The 27,986-nt window shown below is 50.7% G+C and overlaps 1 long non-coding RNA gene and 1 pseudogene across 1 annotated transcript; both read right to left on the bottom strand.

The window, feature by feature from the left end:
* Positions 1-27,986, bottom strand: LOC135323070 (uncharacterized). Its single transcript, XR_010384202.1, has 2 exons — positions 27,521-27,986; positions 1-609 (listed from the first exon to the last, which is right to left on the bottom strand). It is a non-coding gene; the product is annotated as an uncharacterized LOC135323070 (long non-coding RNA).
* LOC135323069 (large ribosomal subunit protein uL22-like) lies at positions 24,394-25,248 on the bottom strand (annotated as a pseudogene).

The following is a 27,986-nucleotide window of genomic DNA, read 5'->3' as shown; positions in this document are numbered from 1 at the left end:
TTTAAATAACCCCCATGAACTTTATTTCTCTCAACTGAGCTTTTGATAAAACTGGGGCAGCGGGAGGCAGTTGGAGGTTGTAACCGCTGACAAGGGTCTGGCAGGCAGCGCTCTGGCGTTGGGTGAGGGTGGGGCCGTGGGTCCCTGGCACCTGCAGAGGCATCATTCACGGGTTCAGCTGTTCTCAGTCTCCCCCAAAGGCCCGAAACATGCCGAGCTTTCTCATTTCGCCCTGGCTTGAAGTGGAACTAGCCCGACAGGCTGGCAGAAGTAGGAGCAGGGCTCAGAGCCTCAGGGACACTAGCCTGCACTGAGAGCCCCACCTCAACTCTCTGGAGTTGTTATTAGGGGTAATAATGACTCGCATTCACTGTGGGTCTAGGCATTTTGTCTCTACCTCAATTCATTCTTCACAACCAAGCTCTTAGGTTGATACTAGGCTTGTCCTCATTTTACAGATGAATAAACTGAGGCTCAGAGGGCTTTGCTGATGTAACAGTTAGTAAGAGTAGAAGCTACGATGCCCACTCAAATCTGTCCGATTCCCGAGTTCACACGCTTGTAACCACTATTCCATGATATCCTGCCACATCGAATGAGAGATGAAACCTGTGGGAAAAGTGAAAAGGCAGTTAATTTGTGGCCTGACAGCACAGGAAACACATGACTCTCAGAATGTGAATCAGGAGAACGCTGGAAGCCTGAAGCAACGTTTTGAATTGAAGGCCTTGGGGCTCAGAGAAGCCCTCTCGCACAACCAGAGCCTGCTGGGCTGGACACAGCAGTTGTAGCTAAGTGTCTGTCATAGTTGGAACCGGGGGGGGCGGGCGGCAAGGGGTGTTGCAGGGAAGGTGCTGCAGGACAGGATGTAAAGGGAAACCTGGGACCAAGGTCAAGAGGCCCCTCAGAGGCTGCTGGGGATCCCTCTGCCCAGCAACGAGGGAGCCTTGCAAGCCCGCCACTCTGCATTGGAGCACAGGGCCAGGCTGGTTTGGGCTGGGAGTCCCTGCTGGGCACAGCCATGGGCACATCCTGTCACTTCCTGCAACTGGCAGGTGGGCACATCTGGGACAAAACAGAGCCTGTGAAGTTGTCTTCCCAGCAGGTGTCCCTGTGACTCCCTGATGACTCCACGCACCATCTCCTTTGATTGCAGACACTGACCTCCTTTAGAAGGTCTCTTTAGAATGGGGGTGGGAGTGTCTAGACCACAGGAAAGCTTTCCAGATTAGTGAGCAATATGCTGACAGGCAGGGCCTGGGCTCAGCCCCAGGAAACTGATGACTCAGGAGGACGTGCCTTCCCTCCATGGACGTGTTTACCAGGCAGTGGCCCTGGGCCCTCCCTGTGCCAGGTGTGAGGGTCAGGAGAGGAGTCAGGCCCAGTCCTTGCCTTCATGGGGTATACTGTCTAGAAGACAGCACGGAAGTGGACACACCTCAGTGTGTCTTCATTAGTCCCTTCTAGAAAAGTAAGAAAGGAAGGAAGTGAGGAAAGGAGAGACATACCTACAAATTGATCCAGAATCTAAGTACTTCTCCCCTCACCCCCACACTGCTACCACCATTGTTTCTGGCCTGGATTATTGCAGTGGGGTCCTGAATAAGGCAGGCCTGCTCCTACCACAGGGCCTTTGCACTTGCTCTTCCCTTTGCCCTTCCACAAGTGTCCTCATGAATCGGCACCTTCACGTCTTTGTTTACATGTCCCTTCTCAAAGAGGCTTTCCCTGCATTGAAGCCACCCAATTAAAGGTCACAGCAATGCCCCTTTCTCCACAGGTCACAATGCTTTAGTAGGTGCAATACATGGGGGCAATGCTCACTAACTTCTGACAGCCTGTTTTCTTAAGGAACTTGGGATAGATTTCCCATTGGCCTTGGCCCATGAGGGTGTACCCAGAAGTGGCCCTCCCTGCCAGCCATCAGCTAGTGTACTGGGATCACGCCCAGCTCCTCCAACCTATTGACCTCAGGGCTGGACCTCTCCTGTCCTGGGAAATTTCCAGCAGATCCTGGGGACCCTTCCCCCTACTCTCTTAACCAAGTTGAAGCTCTGACCTGTTGTAGCAGGAAGGGGTAGCTGGTCACCAAACTCATTTTCTCCTCTTCCTGGGTACCCATCTGGACTCCAGCTCCAGCTCCTTTGCTATCAAGGGTGGCCGGTGGAGTATGAGCAGAAGCAATCTGTCTCCCTTCTGGACTGAAGATGTTAAGAAGCCGATGTGCCCCATCCAATTCTCTTTCCTTTTCTGCCATGACCTCATGATCTACGAGATGGCAGATCCACAAGATGGAAGGAGCGTGGGTGCCTGAGCCTCCGCTCAGAGGAAGGCTGCCTGCTGATCAGAGGATGCATCTTGGACTTCATGGAGTAAAAAAACTGAACTTTGTGAGGACCTTACATTTTGGAAGTTGGCTATTTGGTATTTACCTTTCTTCCCATCTAAGGACTCCGGACCTGCCCTCACATCAACACAACTCTGTCTCCTTCCCCAGTGGCATTTCCCACCTGAATTTGGTCCCCTGTTCCCCACCCCACACCAGGCCTGCGATGATGACTGATCAGCTGATGAGTGAAACCATTGCAGCTCTTGGGATCTGCAAGCTGATGTTAAAGGCAGCCTGGCAGAGAAGGCAGGCTCTTCCCACTACCTCTCAAGAAGCTTGGTTCCAATTATGTGGGACTTCGGGTGAGACTCCAACCTTCTAGAGACTCAGCATCCTCATCCTTAAAATGGGAACAGTAGCATCTGCCCGTGCCACCTCAGAGGGAAAGGCGGGGGCCTCAAGATGCAGGAGCAGCTGCTCTGAACCGGAGTCTATGAGCGTCATCTCACTTATAGCACTTAGACAGGGAACCAGGGCATCCAGAGCTTTAAACGTGCCTGCCAGGTTCACCTAGTCAGTAAGTGGCTGCCCCACTGCTGACTTGGTCCGCCCCATCTTCTCTCCCTCAGCAAATGGCATCACCCAGGTGCTCAGCTCAGAGACCTCGGGTCGTCCCTGACCCCTCCCTCATCCTCATCTCCCACACACACTTCTTCACCAAAGCTTAGCTCTTTCACCTTAATAAACAGCTCTCCAATCCACCTCTCCAATCCCTTCCCTCCACTTCTGCTGCCACCACTCTGGTCCAACCCTCCTGCGCATCTCTCCTGGGCTCTTGCAATAGCCTCCCCGCCAGTCTCCACACAGCGCTTCCTCCACATGGCAGCCGTGGGCCAATCAACACCTATCTGACCTCACCAACTCCCAGGTTAGGACAGCTCAGTGAGAGATCCAGCCTCTTTCGCCTGCCCCTCCTCTCTCCATTCCAGGAAGTCAGGGCGGCCTTCTTCCCGTCCCCGGAACGCCCTCCAGCTCCCTCCTTAGCGAGAGCACCCTTTGCACACGCTGTTCCTTCTGCGTGGAACACCGTCCTTCCCTCCTCCACCTGGTTTACTCTAATCACTCTTCACAGCTCAGGTCTGATGTCGCTTCTCCAAGAACTCTTCCCTGACCTTTTTGACTAGAGGACATCCCCCTATAACATTACCATTGTTATTATTTTATGTCTCTTTGAGGAATTATTTGATGAAGGTCATCTCCCTCATATGACTTTAAGCTCCACGAGGCCAGGAATTTTGACCATGTTGCTTGTCATTGAAACCCAGTGTCTGACAGTGCCTGACACTAGTAGAACTTAAACGTGATTGAATCAGTGAATGCTAGAATTGAAATCCAAGTCTACATGACCCTTCATCATCAGCTGTTACGGGGCATTGCATTAGTCTGCTCGGGCTGCTGTAATAAAATATCACAGACCGAGTGGCTTAAACAACAGAAATTGATCTTCTCATAGCTCTGGCGGCTGGAAGCCCAAGGTCATGGTGCCAGCCAGGTTGGTTTCTGGTGAGACCTGTCTCCTCAGCTTGCAGATGCACCTTCTTGGCCTTTACTCTGTGTACATTCACCCCAATCCAACAGCCCCCAAAGTCTTAATCAATTTCAGCTCAATTCCAAGTCCAAAGTCTCACTAAATGTCATTTAAATCAGGTATGGGTGAGACTTGAAGTATGATTCATCCTGAGGCAAATTTCTTTTCCAGCCAGGAACCTCTGAAACCAGATGAGTTACGTACTTCCAAAACACAATGGTGGGACAGGTGTGGCGCAGACACTCCCATTCCAAAAGGGAGAAATTGAAAAGAAGAAAGGGGTAATAGGTCCCAAGCCGGCCCAAAACTAGCAAGGCAGATTCCATTTGATCTTAAGGGTCCAGAATGACCTTCTTTAGCTCAATGTCCTACCCTCCATGCCCACTGAGGGGGGAGCATCAGCCCCACGACCCTGGGCAGTGGCCTTGCGCACTCAGCTCTACTGCGCAGCCTCGATCCTGATGGCATCCTGGCCCTCTGCAACTGAGGAGCTGGCCCCACCCCCTGAAACAAGGAGGAAGCATCCTTGTCCCCTGGGCCTGGGGTGGGAGTGGCAGCCCTGATGATCTCTCCATCATCTTCATGGTCATTTTCCCCTTTTCTTGAGGGATAATCATGTCTGAAGCTGTCCTGTCCTGTAGATCCCGCAAATCCAACAGCCTTTCTTCACTCCGTTTCCTCTTTCTCGCCTCCATTTCGTTCCAGCTGACAGGGATTCTGCTGGCATCATGCCATCTCTCTCCCTGGCTTCAGCTGAGACGGCTGATTACATTTGTGGGTAATCTCTATATGGAATGATCATCCAGCCACACCTTTGGTGTTCTCTCCAGAACGCTGCTTTCTTATTTTTCGAAATATGAGTAGGCTGAACATTTTCCGAATCTTCAAATTCTGGATCCTTTTTGCTTAACAATTCCTTCAATTTATCTCTTTCCTCTCACATTTTACTATAGGCAGTACCCATTGTCAACATTTTGTTTAGAAAGCTTTTCTGATGAATAGCTGAGGTTATCACACACAAGTTCTGCCTTCCACATAACACTGGAACGCAGTTGAGCCAAGTTCTTTGCTAATTTATAACAAGGATCACCTTTCCCCAAACTTCCAATACCATGTTCCCCCTGAGAGCTCACTGGAAGCAGCATTACTGTCCACATTCCAGCAGTGTTTTCTTCATAATGGTACGACTACTCTCTCCGGCTTTCTCTCCAGCTCTCCCCTTTTCTAAGTCTTCACCAAAATCACCTTTAATGTTCCTATTTCCACCAACAGTCCCTTCACAGTAATCTAGGATTTTTTTTTAGTGTGTGTGTGTGTGTGTGTGTGTGTGTGTGTGTGTGTGTGTGTGGTGGTGGTGGTGGTGGAAGAGCTAATTAGGTTTATTCATTCATTCATTCATTTAATGGAGATACTGGGGATTGAACCCAGGACCTTGTGCATCCTAAGCATGTGTTCTACAACTGAGCTATCTACAATTTTTCTAGCATGCACCTCAAAACTTTTCTAGCCTCTAACTATTACCCAGTTCAAAAGCCACTTCCATGTTTTTAGGTTTTTGCTCTATCAGTGCCCTATCCTCAGTACCCTGATCTGTATTATTCAGGGTTCTCCAAAGAAACAAAATGAACAGCATTTATCTATAGATCTAGATCTAGCTGTACAGATAAGGAAATTTATTATAAGGAATTATGCAGTTATGGAAGCTGGTAAGTCCAAAACCTGCAGAGCCCCTGTCCCAGTTCGAGTCTGAAGGCTGACAGGCTGCTGTAGAAGCAGGAAAAGCCACTGTCTCAGTTTGAAATCTCTCAGACAGAAGAATTCTCTCTTGCTCAGGAGAGGGTCAGCATTTTGTTCTATTCAAGCCTTCAACTGATTGGATGAGGCCCACCCACATTATGGAGGTCAATTTACTTTACTGGTCTACCAATTTAAATACTAATCCCATTCAAAAATACCTTCACAGAAACACTCAGAATGATGTTTGACCAATCATCTGGGCACTCCATGGCCTAGTCAAACTGACACATAAAATTAACCATCATAGGAATCATATAAGAAAGTAGATGTGATCAAGGCTCAATGAATATCCAGGACCAGTCTTAAGTAAAGGATAAGCCCAGAGCTGACACTGGTTTGTCAACCACTTGTTTTTCACACATTTATTACACACCTACTGTAAGCATTTCAGTTATCTATTGCTATGTAACAAACCATCCCAAAACTTAGTACCTCGAAAGAGCAACAATTTATTCTTTCTCATGATTCTGTGGATCAGGATTTTTGGCTGGGCTTAAATGGGTGGTTCTTCTGCTCCAGGTGACATCAATTCATGCTACTCATTTAGCGGGGCTAGGTTAGAAAATTCAAGAAAACCTCACTAAAATATTTGGTTTGTCATCTCCTCCACATGGTCTTTCAATCTCCAAGTGCTATCTTGTCCTTCACAAGTTTCTTGACAGGTTGGTGGCTGGCTTCCCCAGGAGTGTTCAAAGAGGACAAGTCCCAAGAAGAGAAGCAAGCACTTGTCAGGTCTTTGCTTGCATCATGCTTCTAATGGCACATTGGCCAGAGCCAGTCACATGCCCAAGCCCACGTGTGGGAGAGGACTATACAAGGACATTAAGACCACAACATGTGTGGTTCTTTGGGGGCCCCCAATGTAACCGTCCACCAGCATATGAGGGGGCACCAGTCCTGATTCTTGTCCTCAAGGATGTCACACTCCAGCACAGCACTTCCACATGTATTGGAGCACAGCATCTCAATATCCTGCAATACACAAGCCCTAATATGAATCCCTGCTGTTTTCGGATAGAGCATCTCATTTTGTAAAGGCGGGTTATCACATGATGATGTGTATGCATGTATTTGTCACTTTCCATACACATACTTTAGCAAAATAAATTTTAAAGGAAAATATTGCTAGTTTTGCATGTATGTAGGAGAATACAGCTGACCCTTAAACAACACAGATTTGAAACGCATGGGTCCAGTTATACTCTGATTTTTTTTCAACATTGAATACTACAATACTACACAATCAGAAGTTGGTTGAAACCCCAATGCAGAACTACGGCTGCAGAGGGCCGACTGTAAGTTACACACGGCTTTTCAACTGTGTCAGGGTCGGCACTCCTAACCTCCTTGCCGGTCAAGGGTCCAATGCACTTTACTGTATTTCATGACACGCTAATGTTGCTCAGAAGACAGTTTTGGAAATACTGGCCTGGTGACTCCCAGCAGGTTGGTGGAGGAGGCCTTTGGCTTCTAGGACCACAGACACAGATGGTCCACGGTGGATCGGAGACAGCTTGTCCCAGCAGGTTGGAAGGCCCAGGATTTCTGTGGGACTATCTGTACCCATGGCCATGAGTGATGGGAGGTCAGAGGGCATCATTCCTACACCAGTGGAGTAGGGGCTGAGACAACATGTGTCAGGTGACCCCAGCACGTCATGCTCTGTCACTCTGTGCCCTCTCTGCACCTGGCACATGGCTCACACACTGAACACCACCCAACCCATCACATCTGACCCCATTTCAGAATGATTGAGAGCAACAGGAGGCAGTTCTCAGGGGCTTGAAAGTTCCATCCCAAAGCCCAGTCTCCAAAGCACTGCAGAAAGAGAGGTCGCTAGCTCCCAGCAGGGCCACCGGCCAGCGGGCCGAGGTTGCTCAGAGCACTTTGTGGATTGTCTGCTGCAGAATCTCCAGTGGCGACTAGACGATTCCAGTGCATTAGGCTGGGAGGGGGGCCAGACATCTGCACTCTTAGCCTAGATCATGGGTCACAAGGTGCTGGTCCCTCCCCAGATTTAGGGTTTCCATGTAGTTATTTTTGAAAGGTCCCTATGGGGTGAGGGAGGGGAGGGACACCAACCCTGAGGTGTAGCCCTAGATGATGTCCACTGCAGGTAGGATGCAGCAGCCAGAGATTCGAGAAGCTTCACACGCCAAATGGACTTTTCATTTTCAGACTCTTGAGATAGATAGATTTCTCTTACAACTTCAGAGACAACTCGCCTCTACAGGTTCCCTTCACAGAACAATTCCCAGAGATTAAATCTGTTTTGAGTTGTATTTTGAAAAAAGGGGAAACTGGATCCTGGTTCTGGGTGGGAGGAGGAGTGAGGGGAGGGGAAGGGAAGTTCAGAAAGGAGGCAAAAGGCACAGATTTTCAGAAACTTCCTCATGGTTTCCTCCCCTCTGCATCTTATCCTGTGCACTCTGACCCCACCAAGACAAACCCCGGAGGGACACACCCTCCCTCCTTCCCTGCCTCCCTCCCTCTCATTCCAAAGGCACCCACAGTCCTCTCAGAACCAGGGTCAAGTGAAATAAGTCAGTTTGGTCTCACTTATATGTGGAATCTAAAAAATAAACAGAGCTCACAGAATCAGAGAACAGACTGACGGTTACCAGAGGCAGGGCTGGTGGGTAGGGAAAATACATGGAGGTAGTCAAAAGGTAAAACTTCGAGTTATAAGATTAATAAGCTCTGAAATGTAATATACAGCAGTGTGACTACACTTAACGATACTACCTTGTATATTTGAAAGTCAATAAGAGAGTAGATCTCTAAAGTTCTTACCGCAAGAAAAAAAATTGCAGTTATGTGAGGTGATGGATGTTAGTTAAACTTACTGTGATACTCAATTCATAATTCAATCGTATATCAAATCATTGTTGCTCACCTTAAACCTACACACTGTTATATGTCAATTACATCTCAATAGGCCTGGAAAAAAAATTTTAAAATAAAAGGCATTGATCTACAGTGAGTTCAAGATTAACTCCAGTGTCACACATTTGGAATGCAGATATTCTGGGTTAGCTCAGCCTGATGGTTTAACAAGCAGTCAAACTGGAGCTAGAGTCGACAGCCTGCAGGAGGGCACTATTTATGAATTGCAGAAGATCCTCATTATAATGTCCTAATTCCTGTGACAATACACTTATCAAGTTGCTTGTATACTTGCACATCTGCATCTGTGTTCATATTGTGTGAGTCCTCTCGCCACTTAAACAACAATACCAAACCAAACCAAACCCAGGGCCCCCTTCTCACCAGGTTACCAGCTCTGCCTGAGGCCGTCTCCTCAAAGCCTTTTCTCCAGAACGCCCCAGGCCCCAGCGCCCTGGCTCTGGCCACACACTCCATACTAGGGGGAGGGATGTCAGAGGGCAATGCCTTTTTTTTTTTTTAACTTATAGTGAAAAATTGTATGTTTAGAGTTAGCCAGCCAGACTCAGTTTAGATGATCCCAATTTTGTTGGCAACATCCACAGCATCACAGTCAGGAGCCTTCTCCTCGCCATCAGGCCTGATCAGGGTGTTGACCTTGGCCATGTCAATGTCATAGAGCTTCTTCACAGCCTGTCCCATCTGGTGCTCGTTGGCCTTGACCTCCACAAAGAACACAAGTGTGTTGCTGTCTTCCATTTCTCCAAAGCTGACTCACTGGTCCAGGGGAACTAAATGATGGCATGGAGTTCAAGCTTGTTTCTCCTGGGGGTGTTCTTCTGAGGATAATTGGGCTGCCTTCTGCGCCACAGTGTTTTGGACCCTTGGAAGGTGGGTGACATTCAGATATTTTTTGTGTTTATGTGGCTGTGGACACAGAGGGCAATGCTTAATCCGAGCTTCAAGGCTGGCTCAGGCAGTGCAGGTGGGAGCATCCTTGGGGTCTTCCTGGGAGTCCTATGGGCAGACACAGTCCACCCACACACTGACCCATACCCTCAGTTTACCCATCATGTTTCTGTCTGATTTCTCCCAGTTTCTGTGACTCTTACCTACACTCTATTCTAAGTCCCTCCTGTGGGTTTTCCCTCTAGAGCAGGTGCACTTAACCTAAAGACCACACATACACACATCCCACAGTAGAGGTCTGTGGATAGAATTCAGGGATCCATGACTTTGGATGGGAAAAATACATGTCTTTATTTTCACTAGCGTCTAGCTGAAATGTAGCATTTCCTTGCATTATAAATGTAGGGAACGGCCGATAGTAATATTGGCAGAAACTGTGACTTTGTCACCAATAGAAATCACAGGCATTTTGAGATCACATTAGATGTGTTGCCAATCGTTTGAAATATCCACCCGTCACTGCTTTAGAATGATCACTCCTACAGTGTCGATAAAGAAGCACAGCTATTACCCTTCCATAAAGCCCTTTCCTTCATATTTTGATATCTGTATTTTCATACCACGATTTCTTTCCCAGTCCTATCTATGGATTTGCTTTTGTACATTTGAAAACATTATTCCAAGAAAAAGTCCACAGGCTTCGCCAGATGCCCGTTGGGTCCATGGTCCATGAAAGGTCAAATCCCAGAGTCCTAAGGCCTAATAGTCCTCAGACTTTTTCTAGTGTGAAAACCCGAAGAGTGTCCTTCTAGCCTAGTAATTACACTTTTGGTATTTTCTTGAGAAAAGATTTTAAGAGCCAAAAGCTATTATGTAATGCTTGCCTTTAAACAAATGTGCATTTTATTCATCACAATGGTATCTCTTGACTTTTGAAAAACAGTGGCCACATCTGCAGATCTCCCGTTGACCAGTCTGGTTTCCAGACCCGGTGCAGTAACCCTGATCCCACACTCAGGCCCACTGAGCTGGAACATGTGATCCACAGGCAAAGCCCTGGGTCTCAGAGCTGTCACCCCCACTGCTCCTGACACAAGGCTGGCCCTAAGAGACACTCGACTTGGATTGACTTGAGATAGCTGTCCTTGGGTGGAACATGGCTAAAGCCTCCCCACTTCTTCACCAGCCCCCAGCCCCTGGCCCTGATGTAGAGTTATCAGAGTCAGCAAATAAAAATACAGGATGTCCAGTTAAATTTGAATTTCAGACCAATAGCGAATCTTTTTTTTTTCTTTCCGCAAACCATTTTTAGTATAAGCACGTCCAAAGCAATAGTCAGGATACACTAATGCTAAAATAACTCTTCGTTGTTTATTGGGGGAACCCTACCCGCTCTAGGAGGCTGTTCACAGAGAAGTCCCTGCGTAGGCCCAGCTGAAGGCTGTGCCCGGGCCTAGGTTCTCTGCTGAGACTCTTACCCCTGCCCGAGGTCTAGTCCTGAGAAGGGACCATTCAGAGAAGGGAGTGGGGCCAGGGAGACCCCTGACAGCAGCCCACAGCCCTAGCAGTCCACATCTCAATCATCCCCGTCACTAACTGGTCTCAGGGCCCACCCCCTCCCCCAGTCAGTCAAATGAGAGAACTGGTCCAGGGAGGAACTTTAAGCTCCCTCCTTGCTCAGAGTTAGATTTAGTAAGTACTCTTAACTTAAGGAAAGGAGACTCTTTAACCTCTGCTTGCATGAAAAGGACATTTCTAAACCCAGCATGGCTTCCAAACCCAGCCCTCTTTAGGAAGTAGCCTGCCCCCCTCCAGTCACCTCAGTCCCAGAGCCCCTCACTCAGCTGAGGTTCCCACAAATCAAACCTACAGGGACACTGGGGGGAAGGACCTAAACCACCAGGTACCCACAAAAACACACACAGCAGCAAAAACAAAAGCACAGAGTTACACAGACGCGTTCACTTAAACAGTGAGGTCCCATCAACAGATGAACTGATAAACATACGGTATCTTTGCAATGGAAGACCACTCAGCCATAAAAAGGATGAAATTTTGCCATTTGTGACAACATAGGTGGACCTTGAGGGTATTATGCTAAGTGAAATAAATCAGATGGAAAGAAACAAGTGCCACATGATTTCACTCCTATGTGGAATCGAAAAACAAGCAACAACAGTGACAACCCCCCACCAAAATAAAAGAACAAACCAAACATAAACTCAAATTTGGACGCAGAGAACAGAGTAGCAGTTATCAGAGGGGAAGGGGTGGAGGGTAGGGAGGGCGAAGTGGGTAAAGGGAATCAACTGTACTGACAGACAGAAACTATATTTTTGGTTGTGAGCACACTGTACAGTGTATAGAATTTGAAATATAATGTCATGCATATGAAGCATATAATGCTATAAATCAATATTACCTCAATAAAAAACAAATCTAAAATTTGAAAAAGAAAGAAAGAATGACAGAAACAGTGGGACAGATAAACCCAGAGGGTCAGACACACAGAGAAACCCTCACACACACACAGGATGGGAAAATGTTCTCATCTGCACACACGCCCTCCCAGAGTACACAGCACACCCTGCCCACACACCCAGACTGAGCACAAATCATACACTTTTGCTGAAGGCAGCAGGAACACAGCCGATTCCAGTTGCATCCCCAGCCACCCCATCTGGATGGTCATCCTGAACCGCAGATGTCCAAGGTGGTTCTGGGGCTAAAGCTTCCACCCAACTGTGCCTCCTCAAGACATGAAAAACAAAACAAAACAAAACAAAACTTGAAAGTGCTTTGTTTTTCACATCAAGTTAAAGCAATAGATTACCTAGAAGCTGGAATCTGGAGCGATGTTCCCCTAAATGGTGATGATGATGGTGATAACAGCAACCACAATCACCAGCTTTACCGAGCGCTGGCCCTCCCCCCAGAAACTGTGCTGTGTGCTGTGCATACATGACTCCACTCAACCCTGCCAACAGCCCATGAGGGAGGAACTGTTGTTAGGCCCACTAACAGATGAGGAAACTGAGGCGTTAATGTCTCGGGAGAGATTCCAGCCTCTGGATCCAGGGTGAACTGCAAAATACACCCTTCACCTCAAGGCCGTCACAGTGGAAGACCCGTGGCTGTCCCAGCTCAGTCTCTGTGCAGTGTGTGTACACACGCACATGCACACACGTGCACGCACACGTGAACATGTGCACGCCCCACCCCGCAGGAGGAGCTGTCAGGCAACATCTTCATCGTGGAAGGTGCTGGAGGGGCACTGACTGGCAGAGAGCTTTTAAGCTAGTACTGCCTCCTGTTTGTTCTTCTTGAACCTGTCTTTCTCAGGACAGGTTTGGCCCCTCAGTGAGGCTGGTCTAGGAGCTCTGGGGAGAGACTTACTCACAGTCCCCTCATTAACCGAGCCCCAGGGACCCTCCCGGATTAAGGGGGCTGAGAAGGCCAGCTTCACCCTGCCCTCCTTGTGGACCCCTGCCCTGGAGCATCAGAGCCACAGTGAAAGAGCTCTTCATAGGAAGACGCTGCCAAGAGCGCTGGCCACCAGAGCCCACCCAGGGAGGACTCAGAGAAGGACCCTGAAGAGCCCCTGGAGAGGGTGGTCTCAGGGTGACCTGCCTCTGGGACATTCTTAACCCCAACCAAAGGTGGGGGTGGGGCACCCTTCGCAGCCTCCACCTCTGCTTTGGGGCCTGGCTAACAGCTGCTCCCAGCTGGAGACTCCATGCCCCCTACCTAGTCAGTCCCCAGGCAGCTATGATGAAGCCTATCAAAGCATTCTTGTTCTTACAGCTGTTTCCTGGGAGGGCAGTTGGAGCTACAATAACCCCCCACATCTGTCTAAGGGGCTGGTGGCTGGTACTCCACCCTCAGCCCTGCTGGATGCTCCTGCCCATCAGCAGAGGGGGAAAATGACTGCACATCCGAGAGATACAGTTTAGGACTTTTGACCAGTAGGAATGGAAGGGAACTACTAAACCCATTTTACAGGTGACTAGACTGAGGCCACAGCACCCCCTGTTCCCAAAGGGCTCTGCACACAGAGCCCGCTTCCCCTTGGCTTCTCCAGGCAGGCCCTGGCTCCTCCTCCTCTGGCTCAAGTCGCCTCCATCTACTCAAGACACAACTGACCCAGAAAGGGAATTGGAAGGCACATGGGATTATCAAGGCAAGGGGAAGCTGGTGTGTGTTATGAAGCACCTGCTCTGTCCCTTTCCCCAGCATGAGCCATTGCCCCTTTTTTGGCCACTATTTTAATCCTCAATCTGCAGGTTTATTTAAGCCAGGATGTCTCCACCTTGACGCTATTGACATTTGGGGTGGAATACTTCTTTGTTGTGGGGACTGTCCTGTGCATTGTAGGGCTGTTGGGCAGCATCCTTGGTCTCCACCACTAGATGCCAGTAGTACCACCTCCCAACTGTGACAATCAAAATTATCTCCAGACTTTGCCAGATGTCCCCTGAGGGCAAAATCGTGTCCAGGTGAGAACTACTGATGTAAGTGGACTTAACAGGACATGTATGGGTGGTCCCATGTCTTACCATGGAAGGAGGAGACACAGGTATTCCCTCCTGAGGCCCAGAGCTTCTGTGCAGCAGATAGGATAATTAACGTACCCAGGACACAGTAGCATGTGCCAGGAGATCCTGGAAATGACTGAATTCTGGAAAATCATTGAGGGTGGGATCCACCCAGGAAAACTTCCTGGAAGAGGAGGATTGTGATCTGGTCCTTATATAAGAAGTCCAAGAAGGATGCAGTTTGAGGAGGAGTGAGCAGAGCCCGGGGTTGAGGGGTGAGAGAAGACTTTCCAAGGAGGGGCAGGAGGGTAACCACAGCTGGCTGGATTTTCATCTGGGGTGTGTTTTGCCTGCCTTCCTCCAGAGCAGGTCTTAGAGCCCAGAGCAGGGTAGATGCTGGGGATGAATGGGAAGGGAGAGGACAGGGGAATAGTGGTATGTCTGAGCTTCTAGGGAGCTAGTTAGGGGCTTATTTCTCCATAAATCCACAGCAGCCAATACTGAATGCTGAAATAATGGAGCTGCTGCCGATGTGTCCTGAGGAGGCGGAAGGTGGGCCTGGGCTCTGGAGGGCTGGGGGACCATCCTTAGATGTTGAGGATGCTGATGAGAGGGCCTGGCCCAAGGGCAAGCAAGGGACCTGAGCAGCCCCTCGCTGTGATTTCTCAGGGTCCGCCCTCATCTATTGTCTCCCCCATGGTCCCTGTGGGATGGGGGTGTGGTGGGGAGGTAGCTCTAATCAAGGGGAGCTGCTGGGCTTGGAGCAGACCATCCGGCTTCCTGCCAGGCTGCAGACCTTTCTCTCTGAAAGAGATTTGCAGGAGGAGAATGCTGAACCCCTGAGCCTAGGAAGTTCTCTTCTCAGGCAGAAGCACTGGCTCCCACCCCCAGTCTGGCCTTCCTGAGCCATGGGTGCACTTCCACTCTTGCAATGGGCTCCCAAAGGGCAGGGGCAACAAAGGGAAATTCGAAGTATGGGGCTGGTGCTGCCCACAGGGAGCTTCTGGGTGATCTGCCAGCAGGGGGTGCTGTGGACTCAGGTACAGGGCTTGGGCCACTAGAAGGGTGGAGACTGGGCTGGCCTCCTTCACCTCCTGTTCATCCTCTTATATCCCTCACTCCAGCCAAGCTCGCCTGCCCTGTACACAGCAGGGTCTCCACCTCCTCCCAGCTTCCTGTCTTAGCCCCTTTCTTCTCCTCTCCTCTGGACAAAGAAAGAGGAAAAGGAATTTTTATGCCCATTGTGCAGATGAGGAGACTGAGTGATACAGATGCAAAAAAAACTGGAAAAGACAACAGGAGAATGGATAGAGTCTTGGCTTTGGAGCCAGAAGACCCAAGTTTGCCAGCATGCCAGGTCAGCATCTGGCTCCGTGTGGATGGGGGCAAACTCGAGCCTTGAGCAAACCGCCATAGTCGCAGTAAGGGAGATGCGTGGCAGCCCGCATTGCCTCCTGCCTGAGAACAGTTCTGACGCTGGGCGTCACAGCCCCGTGTGGACAGCACTGGGTCCTGGAGGAAAGGCTGGCCAAAGGGGATGAGGTCATGGTTCTGTCACATCTGAGGGACCGCAGTAGAATGGACAGTCTTGGCTTTGGAACCAGAAGACCCAGGTTTGCCAGCATGCCAGGTCATCATCTGGCTGCCTGGGTGTGAGGGATGGCTCAGGAGGTCTGATTGGTTCTACTGGCTATTCTTAAGAGATGAGGATCTAAACTATTACAAAACTAGAGGGTGTGGGGAACGGAGAAGAGGGAATGAAGACTCACTCCAGATACCAGTGTGAGAATCCTCTAGATGAGATGGTTAATCAGGTGCGGTGGACAGAAAGTAGTGGTCAAAGATGACTCAGCCTCTAGCTTGGGTGATGGAGAGTCACTCATGAACTAAGATCTTTGCACCCAAGCGAAGGAAGGGGCTAGTAAGAGAAAGATGACAAGCTCAATCTGGGATAAATGTGTCTGAGGTATGTGTAGGCTATAGAAGTGTAGGTGAGCCTTGGGCTCAAGGCTGAAGAGGATAAGAGCTCAAACTACATCCGAAACCGGGCTGCACTCTCCAACTGAGGAAAGCAGTCAGGTTTGACTAGAATTTGAGTTTAGTCTGCAGCCAAGTAGGGAAGTACTATAGCAGAACACCCACTAGGCTTAACTGAGGACCCTGTGTTCTCAAACTTGAAAAAAGGATCCAGGGGCCGAAGCTGACCACTAGCTAAGTTCAGCAATGGTGCCCATCATTCTCAAGGTGTGCACCTTGCTGAGAGCATTAGTGAGAACTTAATTCAGGGCCTAAAGGGAACCTAAAAGATTCCACAAGCAGATGTAGTCAACAGATTTAAAGTTCTCCACCAAAACCCTCCTTAACTCCCTTTTCCCTTCTCTACAGGACCCAGCCTGTTGGCTGGCTCATAATCACCGCCAAACTCATTGGTTCCTCAATGGTTTCCCTCATTTGGCAGGTGGGGAAACAGAAGCAAAGAGAGACTGCGGTGCGTGGGGCTAAGCCCAGGCCTGCTCCTCCAGGCCTACCCCCTCCTTACTTGAAACAGCATTCTACAACATCCCAAGATGCCAAAGCAGCAGCCAGTGTTTGGGTGTAGAGTGGCCAGGCAGGGAGAATGGGGTGGGGGGTGGAGGAAGGAGAACAGCCCTGGCCCAGGTGTGCTATCTGCTCTCAGGATCTTTCATCAGCTGCTGGGGTAACAGGAGTGACCTCAGTGGTGGGTTTTTTGGTTTTTTGTTTGTTTGTTTTTCTTTTTCCTTCTAAGAACAATTCATTTTGGTCAAGTAACTAGAGTAAAAATGACTGGTGTTGAGAAACCTCCCCCTCCCCTTTCCCCCAGCCCCAGGCTGTCACCTTTGAGGAACTGTCTCCTGGGGCCACAGAGGATGCTGTTGGGGCAGTTCAAAGGGCTGGCTTTTCTCTCTGCCCAGCCCCACCCACTTCCCTCACTGCCTCCCTGGCAGGCTAGGCTTGGGCTGCCTCCCATCACGGACTGAGGTCCAACTCCAGTGGCCTGAGCTGAGCCTCTCTCTGCGGCCTCTCAGCCTCACCCCGCTGCTGTCCGTCTCCAGTGGTGGGGATGGGGCAGAGTAGGACAGTGTGCAGAGAGGAACTGAACACTGAACCCCTCCCTTCTCCTCCCACCTGGCCACAAGGGTTGGGGGGAGGCATCCTCCATGTGCCAATGACCACACTGGGTCAGCACTGGGACAGTGACAAGGGGAGAGGAGGAGACTGGGAATGCTGGGCTACAGAGGAGAAGGACTAGCTTAGGCTCCCAGGAGGCTGCCCAGGGGGCCAGGGGCAGAGGAAAGAGTTGGGGGGCCTCTGAGGGAGCTGGGTCCCAGGGCAGGGTGGCTGGACAGAGAGGTGGCCAGCAGGGCAGCACAGTCTGAGCCTGGGAACCCCGAGGCCCATCACAGAGGCCCAGAGGCACCTGGGCCTGCACAAGACAGAACTGAGGAGCAAATGCCCTAGCCAGCCGAGGGCTGGACTTGGGGACTGTACCCCAAGGATATAGCTCTGCCCACACCTGAACAAGGGGAGAGGCAATAAGTACGAGGCAGGGGCAGGAAGGTGTCTCTAAAACCTGACTCCAGACAGCATTTCCTGGGAGGTAAACTAAGGTCCATATGCAGCAAGAAACTAGGCCAAGTGCCTTGAGGCTAAAGGCCAAGAGCTGAGGGTCCTAATTTACTTGCCCTGGTAGCTTCTGGCAAGAGCCCTTCACTGCCTTCTCTTCCAGGATACAACAGGCTGCAGTGCCGAGAAGAAGACTGAGGCGGGGGTGATGTCAACCAAGGAATTAAGTAAGCAGAGGAGCTGATAACATCGCTCAGCAAGGCTCGCTGTGGGTAAGGTGACTCATCGAAGCCGAGCCCCAGCATCACGGGCTGATTGTTGTTGTGCCAGCCTGTAGGGCCGGGGAGGAGGTAGGGGGCCGCGGCAGGTTTCTCACTGAGCCCTCTGCTCAGTGGAGACGTCGTAGAACACAGTGTCCTCCGCCTCCAGAGCCCTCCGCTGGCTCAGAAACAGCCCTCCCTCCCGCTGCTGTGATTATCTCTGCCCACTGAGTAAAGTGTGTTTTCGTGGGGTGTGTCAGGGTGATTTCCCCACCCGCATCCCCCTGGGCACTCCAGGTACCAGAGATAGCTAACAGCAGAACAGTTGCTCCCCCTGGTCGGACAACCGTCTGTGGTGACAACACCACCGGATGGCAAACTGCTAACCACGACCACGTGGTATCCTCGTGGAGGGAACAGCCTGTTCCTCCAGCTGCAGGCACCTGTGGAGCTGCCTCCACTCATCGCTGCCGAGGGGGCCAAAACGTTGGGTTCCTCCCCATCCCCAGGGGCACCGTGTACTGTTGTACGAGTTGAGAACTGTACAACTTGCGGGGCCATAATTCACTTTACAGTGCCAGACCGCATGGCCCCTTCCCTTTCCTAAATTATGTCTCATTCCCCTCCTCCACCTAGAATGATCTATTTAGCTTGCCCTCGGTAAGTCTGTCTTTACACCAGACTTTCCCTCATAAGTGTAATAAGTGTAAACGTCTTCCTTTACCACCTGACTCCTTTCATTCAATCAGTCATTCATTCATTCCTCAAAAAAATTGTTGAGTTTGTGCCAGGTACTATTCTAGGCAAGGGAACAAGACAGACCCACCCTGAGTCACTGAGCTCACATTCCAGTTGTGGGGGAGGGAGACACAATAAACAAATAATTTGATACATAAAACTGCAAGTGACAGGAAGTGCTGTAAAGAAAAATAAAGCTGGGCCAGGAGACAGAGGGGTGCTAGGGCTTGCCTTCTGCCGGGACTGTCCAGAAAGGCTTCCCTTGGAGGGGGTAGCCCCTGAGTAGAGACCCGGAGGCAGTAAAGAAGGCACCTTCCCGGCAGAGCCCCTCCTGCCAGGCAGCCAATGCCAAAAGAAAGTTCTCCAGTCCAGCCTGATTCTGCCAGGAGCCTGTGGCATGGCCTGGGGCACTCGCTTCCAGCGCTGGGTGTCCATTTCCTCCTTGACAAACAAGAGGCCCAGTTGTGCTGGCTCCCTGCGGGCTCCTCCAGCACGAATCCACCCACCCGGAGGCCTGAGGAACTTCATGACACAGGCCTGGGCTGGAAGTCCAGCTCAGCCACCTCCAAAATGTGTGACCTCAGGCAGGTTACTTAGCCTCTCTGAGCTGGTTTCCTTATCTGTAAAATGCCTTCCTCTGAGTGTTGTGAAGGATTAAATGAGCTTGTGGATCTGAAACCACCTGGTATATAGTAGGTGCTTAACAGCCTCCAAGGCCATACCTGGGAGAGGCGAGGAGATGGGGTGAGGGGAAGAGGTGCTGTTAGACACTTGCCTTTCACTACAGGAGCCCGGAGAGGGCAATGCTGGCCTGAAGATACAAGGCCCTGCTGGCCACCCAGGTGGGCAGAGAACAGCCAACGGAGCCCCCAGGCTGGGGCCCTGCTGCAGAGCCCCCAGGCCTGGCAGGAGGGGCCGTGCCGGCTTTTGTGCTCCCCACTGACGTCAGCTGGTGAGGGTGGCTGGGGAGCTGCGGTGCGGGCCCTTGAACTGTCACACCACGGCCCGGCTCTCAACTTCCTCTGGGGCCCAGGGAGTGTGCAGCCCGCCCTCCCTTCCTTCCTCCCTCATTCAGGCTGTTTAGGGTGAGCGTCAGCCACCCTCCAGCTCCAGACCCTGTGCTCCCTCTCAGCTCCCAGAGTTCATCCAGCTCCCCCACCCCCTGCCAGATCTTTCTCTAGTCCCTGCAGGGACCCCAGCCCAGCCAGCAGGGCCCTCCGGGTGTGGGGTTGCAGGCAGTAACAGCAGTCAGCCGCGCACTGTTCATCCGTGACCTCCCTTGATGTGAATCCTGTGATGTGGGGGTTTTTAATCCCTTTTCTTACTTGAGGAAACTGAGGCTCCAGGAAGGAAGAGCTGCAGGGTTGACAGGTTTTCTTCCTGCAGGAGATGCCCACGAGTAGCCCTGCAAAGCAGAGGGGACCTGGAAAGGCAGGGAGAAGAGGGAGGGTGCAGGTGGTGGGCCAGCCTGAGGCTGGGACAGGGACTGGGGGACTCCTGTCCCACATAAGGCTGCAGGCCATGATATGCAAGGCCCTCCCACTGCCCAGGAACCCAGGTGGTCTAGAAGCTGCTGGCTCAGTCTGGAAGGCCAGAGCAGGGCTGCAAGCCACGACGCAGACCACTTCTCAGGCCCCTCCTGGCTCCTGGCAGGAAACAGTAACAGTGACAGCTAATATTTATTGACAACTTTCCTGCACAGCAGGTGCTGTGCTAAGTGCTTTGCATATATGAACCTATATAATTCTCATAATAGCTCTGCGAGGGAGGAAACTGGGGCACATGGAGGTTAAGTGACTTGCCTAAGGTCATACACAACCAGGATTCAACCGGGATGCCTGGTTCCAGAGGCCACACTCGCCTCCCCTCAAAGTAGAGATTCCTGGAGCAGGGAAGACCCGGGACCAGGGGGTTGGGCTGGAACTGGTGGGTACTGGGGAGCCATGGCAGGGTTCTGAGCAAGGGACCAGCATGTCCCCAGAACTGGCCAGTCTGTGTATACACAAACGACTGCAGGGGCCAACAAGTTAGACCTCAACAAGGGCTGAATGCAGGACCCCTTCTGATTTTGACAGGAGAAGGCAAAGAGGGCAACGCTTCCCCCAAAGAAAAGAGCTGACAAGAGGCTGGTTGGCCACGTGCTGGGCTTGAAGCAGTAAAGGTGGCAGCTCAGGCATGGGGAAGGGAGCCGGCAGCTGCTTCCTCTGCCCCCTCTCCCCGCCCACATGGGGCTGCTATAGATGGGTGCACAGTTCCCAGGCCTGGGGCCTGAGAGCAGCCAGCCTGCTGGGCCACCTGGCTGTCTATCTGTCTGTGTGCCTATGCGTGTGCTGGCACATATAAGAAGGCAGGGAGAAGGGGCCTCTGTGTATGCTGGTTTGCAGGGAAACCTGCCCCCCACACCCACCTGCTGCTGCAGCCGCAGAGAACAGGACGCCCTGACTCTAATCTGCACCTCTGGGGCCTTGAAACCACAGCCAGCACGTCAGTGGTGCGTGCACAGGGGCTGGGTGGGAGGTGGGGCCAGGGATGCAGAGTGCGCAGGTATGCCCCAACATGCGTGTGCAGGGCAGGCGTGGGAGGTGTGGTTCTGGGGAAGAGGGCAGGTGGAGTGGAAGGGAGCTGGACCTCCTCTGGGAGGTGGGGCACAGAGTCCATCCCTCTGATCCCAGATCCAGACGTCTAGCAGCTGCTCCTCCCCTCCCCAGCCCCTCAAGGGACCAGCCTTCTCTCCCACAGGTACCCTCCTCTGGGCAACAGTCCCAACAACTGCATAAATGTCTATGGAGTATTTAAAATGGCTCAACACAGTTCCGGGCACTTGGAAAACATCCATGAGCAAAACAAAGATCCCTGCCCTCACAGGGCCAACATTCCCGTTGGGGAGACACAGTAGATGGAATAAGCAAAATGAGGCATGTAAGTATGTGGTGGATGCTATAGGGGAAAGGGGAGACAGAGTGGGGCTGGGAGACGAGTGCTGGCTGGGCGAGAGGGGATGTGTGTGAAGCAGGGGTGTGTGTCCGCATGCACACAGGTCACAGTATTAAACTGGGCAGTCCACTGTAAGCCTCATTCAGAGGGTGACACTTCCACAAAAGCTTGGAGAGGAAGAAGCCAAGCAGGGTCTGGGAGAAAACATTCCAGACAGAGGAAATAGCTAGAACAAAGGCCCTGAGGCAGGAGCACGCCTGACCAGCACTGAGGGAGGACAGGCAGGCCTGGGGGAGGGACTGAAGTGGCCCTACTCCTCCTGGCATCTGCTCTCCTTGCTAAAAGCGGGGCCCTGATTTCCAGTGGGTTAAAGAAAAAGGACCTTCTGGTACCTATAGGAAAGGCCAAAGGTCTCCCAGAGGAACCAATGTCATGGGAAGAAAGGGACAGGGAGGGAAAAGGGGTTTAGAGCCTACAAACTGTTCTGGGGCCTGAGCTCAGGGAGGAGGCCCTGGGCTGGGGGCCCGCAGAGGGAGAATGGGGGACGTGGTGGGAAGTCTCTGGGGGCCCAAGTCCCCAACAAGCCTGCCCCTGGGAGCTCACTGAGAGAGCGCAGTCCTGCTCCCTGGGGGTCAGCTGGCCACCCACAGGGAGAAGGGAGCCTGGCCCCTCCTATCTCTGCCTGCTGAGGCTGCCAGCCCCTTCTGAGGTCAGTGCCCCTCCCCACATTCAGGCACCCCCATAGGGAGGAGGAGGGGAGCACAGTTGACCTCAGGAGATGGAGGCTGACGGCTGACCAGGGGACAGGAATGTGCATGCAGCCCCACCCTGCCCTGCAAGTTGTGGAAGCTGGCGTTCTAAACAGTAGTTCCCCTCTAAACCTGCCAGACCACTACCCAAGGTTGAAGGGCTAGCCCAGTGTGTGATCCTGACAGACGGGGCAGCGGGAGGTCAGGAACTAGAAGAAAGGGAGGAGGTTTGAGCCTTTTAGGATGAGAGCAGATCTGAATGGAGATAGGACACCTCCGTGCGTTCAGGCACTGGCACACACGCACTGTCACACCTCACGCACGTACTCAGTCCCCTACGGCCCCTGCCCTCAACACACAGAGCTTCTCACATCCAGGGATATCTACCCACACCTCACACACAGCTGAAGTAACACTCAGACACACGTGCACTGGGAACATTCACACTCATGTAAGGCATGCCAGCGTGACGAGGGGCACACACAGTTACACATTCTCACAGGCACAGTTACTTCCCCTGGGCACCAGAAGCACATAGGCCCCTTGGCAATGGGCCTGGGAGAAGATGGAGATGTGTCTGCAAAGCATAAGGAGAATGGAGAATGGAAAGTGATGACTGGGGACAGACGGAGATGGGGTGACAGATATGGAGAGTCAGAGAAAGGCATGTCACAGCCACACCCATGTACTAGGCAGCCTCCCTGTGGGCCGAGCGGCACCGCTCAGCTACTCTGTGACACTGTGAAGTCACGCGGGCTCTCCAAGTTTTCATTTTTCTCTTCTATAAAATGAGAATCTGATAACACCTGCTTTGCATGCCAGATTGCTCTGCTGTGAATTGACAGGTCAATCCTGACTGCTCTACCTCCAAAAAACCAGTCAGAATCCAACCACTTCTCCCACCTCTGGCTGACCACCTTGGCCACCATCCCTCTTATTACCCTGCCTCCTGTCTTGTCCCCTGATGCTTGTGGTTCACCTGCAGCCACTGACCGTCCCCTCCATACCAAAGCCAGTGTTTTCATCTCATCCACAGTAAAAGGCAAAGTCCTTACAATGGTCCATGGGGAGCTGCCCTCCCCTCCCTTATCTCCCGTCTCGCTCTCAACTCCAGCCACCCTGGGCCCTCACTATTCCACAAACACCCGGACTTGCCCGGAGTGTCCTCAGGACTTCCCCTCAGGATTGACTCTAATGACACCCTCTTAGTGAGGCCTTCCTGGCTCACTGCTCACACTGCAGCCCCCAGCTCAGCGCTCTCTATCCCCCTCCCCTGCTCTTTTCTTCTTAGCATCTTTCCCCACTGAACATACCACTTATTTGATAAAATTTTTTGTCTCTCTTATCAAAGTGGCAACTCCATGGGGCAGGGACTTCTGTCTGCTTTATTCTCTGCTATGACCCCCACTCCTAGAGCAGTACCAGGGTCATAGGACTCAATAAATATTGAGTGAGTGAGTGAGTGAACGAATGAATGAATGAGCTAGTAAATAGGTAAGCATTTAAAAAGCAAGATGAAAGAACAGGAAGGACCAACCCTAAATGAGCCATTCCCGTGTACCGGAAATTGCAAATAGGATACATATTTCTTTATTCTCAAACAACCTTGGGAAGCTAGTCAAATTGTTCCCATTTTACAGATGAGAAGCCTAAGGATCGGAAAGTTATGACCTATGGCCTCAACGGCAATCAACAATAATTCCTCCCATCTCTATATCAGATGCTGCCCCTCTCTTCAAGACTTGGAATCCGCTTCCCTCCCTTCTTGACGATGGGCTGGTCTTGTGGCTCGCTTAAACCCACAGAATGAGGCAGAAGTGGCAGTTTTGGTCTAGGCCTTAAGAGACCCGGCCCCTGGGCCAGCTACATAATTTGCAGGGTCCAAAGAAGATGAAAACGTGAGTCCCCTTGTTCAAAAAGCAAGAAAAAGATGTTGTTGGTACTAAAATGTAAAGCTCTCCTTCCTTCCATAGTCTCTCTTCAGTCATTATGGTGTTTTTTTGCTACTTAATGTGATTCTAATATTACCATGAATTTTACTGTTCAGTTTTATATTATTCAATGCCAGTTTTAAGTGCAAGCATAAAAGCATTTACCTCCCACGTGGAATCACCAAAATTATGCAATTCATATTTTGTAGTTCATATATGCCTATGTATTTCACTCTTACTAGAACAGTGGAAACACTGCACAAAATATTGCCTGAAACTAACTCAACCTGTGTTTCTCTTTTTTTCTGCTTTTACTTTTATTTGCATTTATTTTATGCTGAATCTATTCCCAGGCCATATGTTTTGTTTCTTCAGTTTCTTCCGGGATGTCTTTTCCTTCTGTGCCACCTCCGCTTCCGTTTTAGGAACAATCGTCTCATTTTCAATAACAATCATCTCAACGTGGCAGGGTGAGCTCCCAAGGGGGTTCAGTTGGCCAGGAGCTCTGTAAGTTCAGCTGGGCTGTGCATCTTAGGGCCTTGGTTCGCCTGGATGTGCTCAAAGACCTGAGAATCTACATCTAAACCCTTCAGTTCAGCAGTACACTCTGTATTTCCTAGCACATGCAGCCAAAATTCAGCACTCTCTCTGGGCCACCGACCGGCGTCCAGCCCTGCGGTTTGGCTGGAGCACACCTACCAGCCCCACCTTTGTAACAGCACACGTGTTTCTGGATAGTGACATTCTTGATGACCTGGGTGGTTTCACGGGTGTCCTTAAAGTGAAGATGAAGATTTGAACTTCCTGATTTGCATGATTTTGTGGGGTTTTCTAGGTGGAGTGAATAGTGAACCATCTTCCGAGATTATTTCAGGCCAGTTGCAGGAAGAGCTTCTCTTCTTGATAAGCACACATTCTACTAATGCTCTCTGCCTTCAGCCTGCTGATGAGTAAGGAAGGACTGAGAGGAAAAGGAACTGTCTATGCAGGGATAGGGAAGCAAGGAGCAGGGTGGGCACAGAGTACGCTGACCGCCTCTGCTCACGTGCATGCACCACTGTGCCATCAACTTCACTAACCAAACACAACACAATATGCAGAACAAATGGGCTATCCCACCAAGCCCTGCCCAGACTTTAGATCCAAGAGCAAATAAACCATGGTTGTTTTTGAGCCACTGAGTTTTGTGGTGGCTTCTTACACAGCCATTGATGACTGATGCAATGATTAAAATCACATGGTTAATATAAGACCAGGTTATGGCTGAACCCACTTTGCTCTGCTTCTCAAGTCCACATTCTTCTCTGCCCCCCGCTATCTTACAAATGTTTCACAGTGTTATTCCTATTCTCCTTGGAGAGTTGGTGAGTTAAGTGTTGAGCTGGGGGAGACGGGCTGGGGTGGGGGTGGTGGGCTGAGGTTACTTAGCTGCAACAAATCAAAATTATTATAGAGCACAGAAGAAGCCACATCTGGACTCGATGTGCAGAACAAGGGGTTGGTGGGCCAGTCAGGGTTGCAAACAGGCCCAGCCTCTGTCCAGGGTAAGCCTGCACCCAGCGGGGTGCTTGGACATCTGTTTTCCATCTTAATTCAGTAAATAAAGCTGCTCTCCTCTGCTGACCCTACAGGAAATGGGAGTCAAAAGTTCAGCTGGCCAGAGAGGACTTCTCCTCTGATAGGAGGCCTCCCACATGCCTGGATAAGATGCAGACACACTCTTCCCTCTGAACCAGCAGAGAAAGGACTTCTCAGGGCCTCCCTTGGTCAAGGAATCAGGTTTTTCTCATTTAACCAATGCTGTCAGCTATTAGCATATCAAGTTAATGTTGGGCATTTATTCTTTTGATCTGATGGCTCATACATCGGTAAAGAAGTTTTCAGTGGCCAGAAACAGAGAACTTCTATTCAGTTGGCTTAGACAATAAGGAAAGTGTATTTTCTGATAGAACAAGAAGTCCAGAGGAACAGTAGCTTCAGGAGAGGTTAATCCTGCAACTCAACATCATCATAAGGACCCAAATTACTTCCTTTTTCCTTCCCTCTCTGCCATTCTCAGCATGTTGCCTTGTCCTTGGCTAGGCTCGCCTCACAGTCACAAGATGGTTGCTCCCACCCCAGATATCACACCATCATGCAATGTCCACAGCAGCAAACAAAACAAAAGGAAAAAACAAAACCCCAGGAAACATCTCATCCTTGTTTCCCATTTTAAGATCAAGGAAAATTTTTCTCAGAAGCCCTCAGGAGGCTGTTCTTCACTGCTCATTGACCAGAATTGAGTCACATCCCATGCCAGAATCTATCCCAAGCAAGAGGGATAATGCCACCATTAATGCCACAATACTAACCCTGCGCCCAGAAGGAGAAGTCCAAACACAACAAACCTAGGCTGAACAGTTGCTAAGAGGAGGGTAGTGGGAGGAAGAAGGGCCATTATGTAGGCAAGCAACTGTGTGTGCTGGAGCTCATTTGATTGGATCCAGCTTTTCTACAGGTATGGGAAGAGGAGGAAAGAATTGGTATCTACAAAGTAAGCCAGAGCAGAAGTTGGGGTGGTAATAGATTAGTGGTAGAGTGCGTGCTTAGCATGCACAAGGTCCTGGGTTCAGTCCCCACTACCTCCATTAAAAACATGGTTGAAAAAATAAAAAGTGAGCCAAGCCCCCCAGATCCTATCACTCAACTATACTGTCTCACAAAGCATCACAGGGAGTGCATTTTACTTAAAGTCCTCACTGGAAGCATATAAAAACTCAGGGGCTGAGACAGAAACGTTGTTCCCTCATCTGAGCATCTGTTTAGGTTCTGAAGAGCATCAGTGTAGGAGTTGGACCCAGGTTTGAATTTTGGCCCTGTCCTTTTCTGTTTTCCTGATCTTGTAGGAGCTGTTTCATCTCTCTAAATCACCTTTTCTTTATGTGTAAGATGAGGAGAACAATACCCAGCCCCAGACTGTTTTATTAACCAAGACACTGTCTGGTGTATAGAAAGGGGTAAAAAAAATATTGGGGACAGGTGGAACCATGTGACCCAGATTGGCTGTCTCCTCCTACAAAGCCACCCCTACTCCTTCCTTGAGCTCCTCTCCCTCCTCCAAGCCCCATCCTCAGGCTCCAGCCTCTCTCCTCTCACATCCCTCCTACCCCCCACCCTACCCGCAGCACTTCCTGTCTGGGCTGCTCCACTAGCACCTAGACAGGATGTCCTATCCACATTCAGATAAAGAAACTGAATTCTGCCGTGGCTGCCCACCTCATAGAATCACTCACTACTCACCATCCTGATGGGTCCACACTTCAGGCCCCAGCTCCTCTCTGTTCCCATAATGCTGACTTCTCTGTATTTATCAGTCAGGATTCTTTGTTGCAACAGGACACTCACAGACTCCTCGGGCTGGCCCAGGAACCAAGGAGCACCAGGCCACAGCCAGAACCCAGCCCAAATCACACCTCAGGGTGAGACCAGAGCAGACAACAGAGAAACTGGCCCTGAGGCTCCACTGCCCCAGAAAACTCGTCCTGCTGCTACAGCCAGTTCTGTCAGATACATCCCATCTCTGCTCATGGGCTTAAGATTCAGAGTTCCTGGGTGGTTGCATCTGATTGGCTGAGCCAGGTCATATGCCTGCACTGCAGCTGCAAGGGAGGCTGGGAAAGTTAGGTCTGGTTTCTAGGGTAGGAGGAGGGCTCTGCCTCCCTGGGAGACCCACAAGTTTAGGGGTGCTCCAAATAGATGCTGGAGA

Source organism: Camelus dromedarius, chromosome 15, assembly GCF_036321535.1.
Source record: "Camelus dromedarius isolate mCamDro1 chromosome 15, mCamDro1.pat, whole genome shotgun sequence".
NCBI classification, from domain to species: domain Eukaryota; kingdom Metazoa; phylum Chordata; class Mammalia; order Artiodactyla; family Camelidae; genus Camelus; species Camelus dromedarius.
This window is presented reverse-complemented; position numbering and strand designations above follow the sequence as displayed.